The sequence below is a fragment of the Anomaloglossus baeobatrachus genome, chromosome 9 (genome assembly GCF_048569485.1).
Source record: "Anomaloglossus baeobatrachus isolate aAnoBae1 chromosome 9, aAnoBae1.hap1, whole genome shotgun sequence".
NCBI classification, from domain to species: Eukaryota; Metazoa; Chordata; class Amphibia; order Anura; family Aromobatidae; genus Anomaloglossus; species Anomaloglossus baeobatrachus.
The window spans coordinates 76741496-76750478 of NC_134361.1; the positions used below are offsets into that span (position 1 = coordinate 76741496).

At 45.4% G+C, this 8983-nt stretch overlaps 1 long non-coding RNA gene across 2 annotated transcripts in view; it reads left to right on the forward strand.

Annotated features, from left to right (window-relative positions):
• LOC142251209 (uncharacterized) overlaps nucleotides 1-8297 on the forward strand; it is a 16007-nt gene extending 7710 nt beyond the window's left edge. Inside the window, exons 2-4 of one of the 2 annotated variants that reach the window (XR_012725296.1) lie at nucleotides 4312-4543; nucleotides 4691-4843; nucleotides 7062-8297. This is a non-coding gene — a long non-coding RNA (uncharacterized LOC142251209). Of the gene's footprint in view, nucleotides 1-3761; nucleotides 4544-4690; nucleotides 4844-7061 lie in introns of those variants that run through there. The other variant, XR_012725295.1, reaches the window with a different exon arrangement.
• The last annotated feature ends 686 nt before the right edge of the window (nucleotides 8298-8983 follow it).

Below are 8983 nucleotides of genomic sequence, written 5' to 3' on the forward strand. Positions count from 1 at the left end.
AAAAACTGAACGATTCCCATAAGTATTTTTGATCAGATTTTCATTATCTAGGTTTCTCATACCAAATAGTAAAAATCGCCAGTGTAAGTGAATCAGGTCCAAAGACTTAAATTAAACAAGAAAGGACAAGATGTACGACCAATTTTACCATATTATTAGGACTGCACCCAATAGACATAAGCACAACCGAAGAGAAACAGGGGCAAAGCAGTCATGGGTCACACCAGGGACCACTGAATCAATAATCAATATATCAACTTTTGCAAAAATATCAAAAATATTTATTTAAATATAGTGCATAGCAAAAGAAGTGACATTGAATACACATTACAAAAGACATAAATACTGATCAGGCTAAAGCAGTGTCACAGATGAAAAGCACGGATCCACAGACCATATGGGAGTGCGAGTATACTTATATCATCAGAGGGCTCCTCAGAGTTATTTGTACAGAGGCCATAGTTGCCCATTATACACTAACACAAGGATCATATGCAATACAAGAAGCGTTACAGCACATGTCCAGGGTGACGGGCACAAATAAGATTCAGTTCCCATTACTCAGAGGGGCCAAAATCAATACAAGGAAAGCCGGCCAGGGAGTAAGTGAAAATTCACTAGAGGTACTCCCATCAAAGCACTCACCCATAGGTAGCCGTGGAGACCGAGGAAAACGTGCCCCGACGCGCACGTTTCGCTGACTACTTCGGGGGGCCATGAAGTGGTGTGGATAAGGCTAGCATGTGTCTTTAAATATCCCGCTTCCATGGTCCGCTTAACAGCCATTGGGCGCACGCGAGGCGGGACTCCGGCCAGAGACCGCGTCATCGGGCACTCCCGGAAGTGACGCGAGCACTTCCCGTGTCGTCACACAGGATGCGCGCGTCACGCAGTAAGGAGGCCGGCCGACGCTGGCATTGGTGGAGTGACGCTGCGCGTGCGTGCCGCTGAAGTGGCCATGGAGGTAAAGGGCAATAAAGAGGGCAAATCATAGCGAGTGGAGAAAAGGTCTGCACCATAGACGGTTTGAGTAGGGGTGATAAGGGGGAATACAGAAGAGAACACCGTCCCTACATTCATAGCGCAACTACATTTAAAATACAGCACATGACATATACCATACGTAACGCAGCTGACAACAGTATGGGTGATCTAATCAATGAGGGAAGATCCACACAAAAATGGGGAAGGAACTCCCCCCTCCCCCACTCAGTCCGTAATCCACAGAGATAGTGCAGAATGTTGTTTCTTCTCTCCAAAACGTAGCATAATCATTGTACATTGAGATGGCGCTAGTGCAATGACATGATCCTCCATATGTCCAGAATGCTATCAGCAGGCATCAGAAGATCTGACTACAATCACTTTCTCCAAAAGGGATTTATTTTTCTCTCTGACGCTCCTGACCTCTTAAGCAAAAAGAGAGGGACGGTCATAGAACCGTCACTTATAGTTGCAGGACCATATATCCGGAAAATCCCAAAAGGGAAGGATTAGACCTCCAAAAAGGGGAATCCATGGAGTGGGAAACATGTAAATGCCATGGCCAAAGCCTGTAAATAAATCAACATAGAGAAACAAAAAAGACAACACACCAACATTAATAAAATGTTTTAAAAAGGACACCGAGGCATACTACTAAAATCCAAAACATGATAAAGAGACTCAATTGAAGACTGGGTCAGGCAAAATTCATAAAAAGGGGGCAAATGACAATTTTTCATTAAGTCCCCCAGGTGCCATTGTACCCAGGGTAACAATCCACCTGCACTCGAGGCGCGACAATGCTTGTTGGTAATTACCGCCCCTCGAGCCCAGATGTAACCTATCAATGGCCCGTACTCTAAGGGATGCAGGGTTGCAGTCATGATGCAACTTGTAGTGTCGAGGAATGGTCCTCAGGGACTGCAGATCATCCACCTCTCTTGCCGCTATAATGGCCCTAACATGCTCACGTGTATGCACGCGGAATTGGCGAGTAGTCAGGCCCACATATAATAAGTTGCAGCCACATTTGGCAAGGTAGATGACATGATCAGTGTTGCAGGAGATGTAATGTCTAATGGTAAATTCCCTTGTCCCATCCGCCGATGAGAAAGAGAAAGCTCTTTCAATATTATCACATGATACGAATGAGCCACAGGGAAAACATCCCCATTTTGGTTTCCCAGTATTAAAGGGTAAGATGTCCCGATGCACAAAGTGGCTATGTACCAGAATATCTCGCAGATTTTTACCTCTCCTTGCTGTCATGAGAGGATGGTCAGGGAGAGCTTTGGCTAGTGTTGGTTCGGTTTTCAGTATCGACCAGTGCTTATCCAAAATACGTCTTATCCCCCCCCACTGATTACTAAAGGTGGAGATAAAGCGGATTGGTCCAGAAGTATATTTGGTTTTGTATGATGTAGATAACAATTTGTGTCTGGAGGCGGCTTTAGCCCTGGAATAACCTTGCTTGATACTACGCGCACTATACGCCCTATTCCTGAAGCGCTGGGAGAGATCTCTAGCCTGTGCATCAAACAATTGATCGGAGGAACATATCCTCTTGATCCTCAAAAATTGTCCAACAGGGATCGCCTTAATTGTTGAAGATAGATGTGAAGATGATGCGTGTAACAGGCTATTCACTGACGTCTCCTTCCGGAAGACGTCAGTGTGGATAGACTTATCAGGTTGGACAAAGATTTTGATGTCCAAAAATCCATGGTCTCTTTGTCGCTCCTAAAGGTCATCCTGACATTACGATTATTAGAATTCAGAACAGAAAAAAAGGAATTTAGTTCAAGGTCGGTTCCCCCCCAGATCATCAATACATCATCAATGTAACGTAACCAGCACTGCAAATGGGAAGCGGCGTAGGCACCGTCGACGAAAATCTCCCTCTCCCAAAAGCCGAGAAAGAGATTTGCGTACGACGGCGCGCCGCACGCCGCGCCCATTGCAGTGCCGCGTTTAGGGGTGTGCCGCATCCTGTGTGACGACACGGGAAGTGCTCGCGTCACTTCCGGGAGTGCCCGATGACGCGGTCTCTGGCCGAGTCCCGCCTCGCGTGCGCCCAATGGCTGTTTAAGCGGACCATGGAAGCGGGATATTTAAAGACACATGCTAGCCTTATCCACACCACTTCACGGCCCCCCCGAAGAAGTCAGCGAAACGTGCGCGTCGGGGCACGTTTTCCTCGGTCTCCACGGCTACCTATGGGTGAGTGCTTTGATGGGATTACCTCTAGTGAATTTTCACTTACTCCCTGGCCGGCTTTCCTTGTATTGATTTTGGCCCCTCTGAGTAATGGGAACTGAATCTTATTTGTGCCCGTCACCCTGGACATGTGCTGTAACGCTTCTTGTATTGCATATGATCCTTGTGTTAGTGTATAATGGGCAACTATGGCCTCTGTACAAATAACTCTGAGGAGCCCTCTGATGATATAAGTATACTCGCACTCCCCATATGGTCTGTGGATCCGTGCTTTTCATCTGTGACACTGCTTTAGCCTGATCAGTATTTATGTCTTTTGTAATGTGTATTCAATGTCACTTCTTTTGCTATGCACTATATTTAAATAAATATTTTTGATATTTTTGCAAAAGTTGATATATTGATTATTGATTCAGTGGTCCCTGGTGTGAACCATGACTGCTTTGCCCCTGTTTCTTTTCGGTTGTGCTTATGTCTATTGGGTGCCAGTCCTAATAATATGGTAAAATTGGTCGCACATCTTGTCCTTTCTTGTTTGATTTATGTGTGCCTTCTGTGTTTTTTCACAGCAACTTCTAGTGGACAGATTGACCTAGGAGCACGAGAACAATCGTGGCTCCAAAAAATTGATCAGGTTTTTTAAAGAGAGTCCTGATGTTGGTTTTAATCCGGACACGGAGGCTAATAACCTACTCATTTCTAAATTGAAATCCTTACTCAATCAGAAGACTAGGGTCTGGTGGAACAAGACCTTTATGGAAAGATATGTGGAAAAGGTCTTGTTCCACGTGGCCTACGTATTCAGTTATGTCCCTCCTTTGAGGTTGAAGATGCCTCTTTCAAAAAAAGATGGGAAATGGCCTCTAATGAATGCTCTGCAACATATATGAAATTACTCATTGAACATAATACAAATACCCTTAGCCAGTTGGAATCCGAGATCAACTCGAGCTATGAAAAACTCACTACGGCCCTATCTGACGAGGGGTTATCTGCACTTAATACAGATTTGGAGAAAGACTTCGCCAGATGGGAAAAAGAAATTATCATGGTCAAGACTAAAAAATATCAGAGAGATGCGTCTGATTATAGTAATTGCTATGTCTATAGGTGGAGACAGAACCGACCTTTTAAAAAATATGGCACGCGTTCCCGATCCAACTCTTTGTCCTCAGCATCCTCTTGTGAAGATATGCAGCCGGTTGGAAATAAATCTAATAAATTTCTTGAAAGATTCCATCTACCAGTGAGAACAGAGTTTCGGGGGGGAAAGGGCCCCAATCAGAAGCGGAAGCTGACCCCTCCACAGTCACTTGACAAAAAAAGTAAAAACGATCTTCAGGTGATTAATTTATCTAATGTGGTACAAGTAAAATATATCTTTGTACCGTGTTAGCCAGTAGTATGGTGGTATTGAGTAAAGATCAGGTGGAGGTGCTTGAATTGGGTCTCACTTTCTCTCCCGACTCTAATTATGATTTCTTCACAGTGATCAAAGATCTCCACTTGTTCTCGAGAAAATTAATCCTTCACAAGCTGCACGCACGAGGGAATGCTGATTTACAACAATTTACATCACAAGAATTGGAGGCTATTGCCACCTTGAAAGAGTTGGAGGAGGAATCTTTGGGCATCCCTACAGGTAAATTCCCACCTAAGACATACCCTAAGTCAACCACGTTCCCTCCTTTTTTCCCTCTGCCCTCAGGTTGAAATATTTAACAAACTTGTGATGGAAGATTTAAAAAGACTACAGAGAGTAGGTTACCATCACAATCTCTCCATTAAACAGAGAAATGCTCTGAAAGAATTAAAAGCAATGGAGGGATTGAGATTAAACCTGCGGACAAAGGCGGGAACGTGGTTATTTGGCCAGTGCAAATGTATGAACGGGAGGCCTTCAAACAACTGAGGGTTCGGGAGGCCTACACTCCATTATCCCATAACCCCACTGGTAATTTTTTGATTGAATTGGGTGGTATCTTGGACGCGGCTCTATGCAAGGGAATTATTACTAAAAAGATCTACGAAGGCCTATACACCAAATTTCCGGTCACTCCCACTTTCTATCTGCTGCCCAAGATACATAAGAACCCCCGTTGTCCCCCAGGGCGTCCTATTGTCTCTGGCATAGGAGGGCTTTGCGATCTGATATGCAAATTCATTGAATATTATTTACATCCATTAGTCGAGACGCTCCCCTCCTATGTCAGAGACACCTCAGACGTCCTGAGGCGGATTGACGGACTGTATCTTGATCAGGGCTCTATCTTGGTGGCAGCAGATGTGGAGTCTCTGTACTCCTGCATACAACATAGTGATGGGCTTGTGGCAACGAAATTTTTCCTACGAATGAGCCGCTGGGAGATACCTATTCAGGACCTGGTCTTGGAGCTCCTTGAGTTCATCCTGACACGTAATTTCTTTTTGTTCAAGGATCGGTTCTTCCTCCAGAAACGCGGCACTGCAATGGGCGCGGCGATGCGCGCCGTCGTACGCAAATCTCTTTCTCGGCTTTTGGAGAGGGAGATTTTCGTCGACGGTGCCTACGCCGCTTCCCATTTGCAGTGCTGGTTACGTTACATTGATGATGTATTGATGATCTGGGGGGGGAACCGACCTTGAACTAAATTCCTTTTTTTCTGTTCTGAATTCTAATAATCGTAATGTCAGGATGACCTTTAGGAGCGACAAAGAGACCATGGATTTTTTGGACATCAAAATCTTTGTCCAACCTGATAGGGTCTATCCACACTGACGTCTTCCGGAAGGAGACGTCAGTGAATAGCCTGTTACACGCATCATCTTCACATCTATCTTCAACAATTAAGGCGATCCCTGTTGGACAATTTTTGAGGATCAAGAGGATATGTTCCTCCGATCAATTGTTTGATGCACAGGCTAGAGATCTCTCCCAGCGCTTCAGGAATAGGGGGTATAGTGCGCGTAGTATCAAGCAAGGTTATTCCAGGGCTAAAGCCGCCTCCAGACACAAATTGTTATCTACATCATACAAAACCAAATCTACTTCTGGACCAATCCGCTTTATCTCCACCTTTAGTAATCAGTGGGGGGGGATAAGACGTATTTTGGATAAGCACTGGTCGATACTGAAAACCGAACCAACACTAGCCAAAGCTCTCCCTGACCATCCTCTCATGACAGCAAGGAGAGGTAAAAATCTGCGAGATATTCTGGTACATAGCCACTTTGTGCATCGGGACATCTTACCCCTTTAATACTGGGAAACCAAAATGGGGATGTTTTCCCTGTGGCTCATTCGTATCATGTGATAATATTGAAAGAGCTTTCTCTTTCTCATTGGCGGATGGGACAAGGGAATTTACCATTAGACATTACATCTCCTGCAACACTGATCATGTCATCTACCTTGCCAAATGTGGCTGTAACTTATTATATGTGGGCCTGACTACTCGCCAATTCCGCGTGCGTACACGTGAGCATGTTAGGGCCATTATAGCGGCAAGAGAGGTGGATGATCTGCAGTCCCTGAGGACCATTCCTCGACACTACAAGTTGCATCATGACTGCAACCCTGCATCCCTTAGAGTACGGGCCATTGATAGGTTACATCTGGGCTCGAGGGGCGGTAATTACCAACAAGCATTTGTCGCGCCTCGAGTGCAGGTGGATTGTTACCCTGGGTACAATGGCACCTGGGGGACTTAATGAAAAATTGTCATTTGCCCCCTTTTTATGAATTTTGCCTGACCCAGTCTTCAATTGAGTCTCTTTATCATGTTTTGGATTTTAGTAGTATGCCTCGGTGTCCTTTTTAAAACATTTTATTAATGTTGGTGTGTTGTCTTTTTTGTTTCTCTATGTTGATTTATTTACAGGCTTTGGCCATGGCATTTACATGTTTCCCGCTCCATGGATTCCCCTTTTTGGAGGTCTAATCCTTCCCTTTTGGGATTTTCCGGATATATGGTCCTGCAACTATAAGTGACGGTTCTATGACCGTCCCTCTCTTTTTGCTTAAGAGGTCAGGAGCGTCCGAGAGAAGAATAAATCCCTTTTGGAGAAAGTGATTGTAGTCAGATCTTCTGATGCCTGCTGATAGCATTCTGGACATATGGAGGATCATGTCATTGCACTAGCGCCATCTCAATGTACAATGATTATGCTACGTTTTGGAGAGAAGAAACAACATTCTGCACTATCTCTGTGGATTACGGACTGAGTGGGGGAGGGGGGAGTTCCTTGCCCATTTTTGTGTGGATCTTCCCTCATTGATTAGATTACCCATACTGTTGGCAGCTGCGTTACGTATGGTATATGTCATGTGCTGTATTTTAAATGTAGGTGCGCTATGAATGTAGGGACGGTGTTCTCTTCTGTATTCCCCCTTATCACCCCTACTCAAACCGTCTATGGTGCAGACCTTTTCTCCACTCGCTATGATTTGCCCTCTTTATTGCCCTTTACCTCCATGGCCACTTCAGCGGCACGCACGCGCAGCGTCACTCCCACCATGCCAGCGTCGGCCGGCCTCCTTACGGCGTGATGCGCGCATCCTGTGTGACGACACGGGAAGTGCTCGCGTCACTTCCGGGAGTGCCCGATGACGCGGTCTCTGGCCGGAGTCCCGCCTCGCGTGCGCCCAATGGCTGTTAAGCGGACCATGGAAGCGGGATATGTAAAGACACATGCTAGCCTTATCCACACCACTTCATGGCCCCCCGAAGTAGTCAGCGAAACGTGCGCGTCGGGGCACGTTTTCCTCGGTCTCCACGGCTACCTATGGGTGAGTGCTTTGATGGGAGTACCTCTAGTGAATTTTCACTTACTCCCTGGCCGGCTTTCCTTGTATTGATTTTGGCCCCTCTGAGTAATGGGAACTGAATCTTATTTGTGCCCGTCACCCTGGACATGTGCTGTAACGCTTCTTGTATTGCATATGATCCTTGTTAGTGTATAATGGGCAACTATGGCCTCTGTACAAATAACTCTGAGGAGCCCTCTGATGATATAAGTATACTCACACTCCCCATATGGTCTGTGGATCCGTGCTTTTCATCTGTGACACTGCTTTAGCCTGATCAGTATTTATGTCTTTTGTAATGTGTATTCAATGTCACTTCTTTTGCTATGCACTATATTTAAATAAATATTTTTGCAAAAGTTGATATATTGATTATTGATTCAGTGGTCCCTGGTGTGACCCATGACTGCTTTGCCCCTGTTTCTCTTCGGTTGTGCCATAGACTTAAATTGTTGCATTTGACCTGTGACTCATCTAAAATGGACCAGTTGCTTTTTATTATTTTATTTTGCAGGATTTCGATCAACCGAATGGCACGGACGTGAACAGCCCCTTACATTATAACGGATATTTGCTCGATCTGTAAAAAATATGGATAGATGTTTCAGTTATGGGGTGGGCACAGCACAGCTTCAGTCACCGCACTGTGCATATTGAGCGGCTGATGTGACCGCGCCACCAGCACTGACTGACAGCTGCTCAGCATTAGGTCTGTTTCACACGTCTTTTTTTCCGGTAGCGGTGACGTCCGTTTTCACAGGTACTGGACACACGTAGATCCATTAAAATCAATAGGTCTGCGTACAAGTCCGTGTTTTCACATGGACGTGTGTCCTTGTGCTTCCACGCGGTAACATCCGTTTTGCTTGAGTACCACAGGTGTCACACAGATCGCACACTGATGTGAACCTTGTGACATCAGTGTGACACCGGAGAAAACACACGTCTTTGAAATAAAATGGTTTTCTATACTCACCTGTCTTCAGCGCTGCTTCA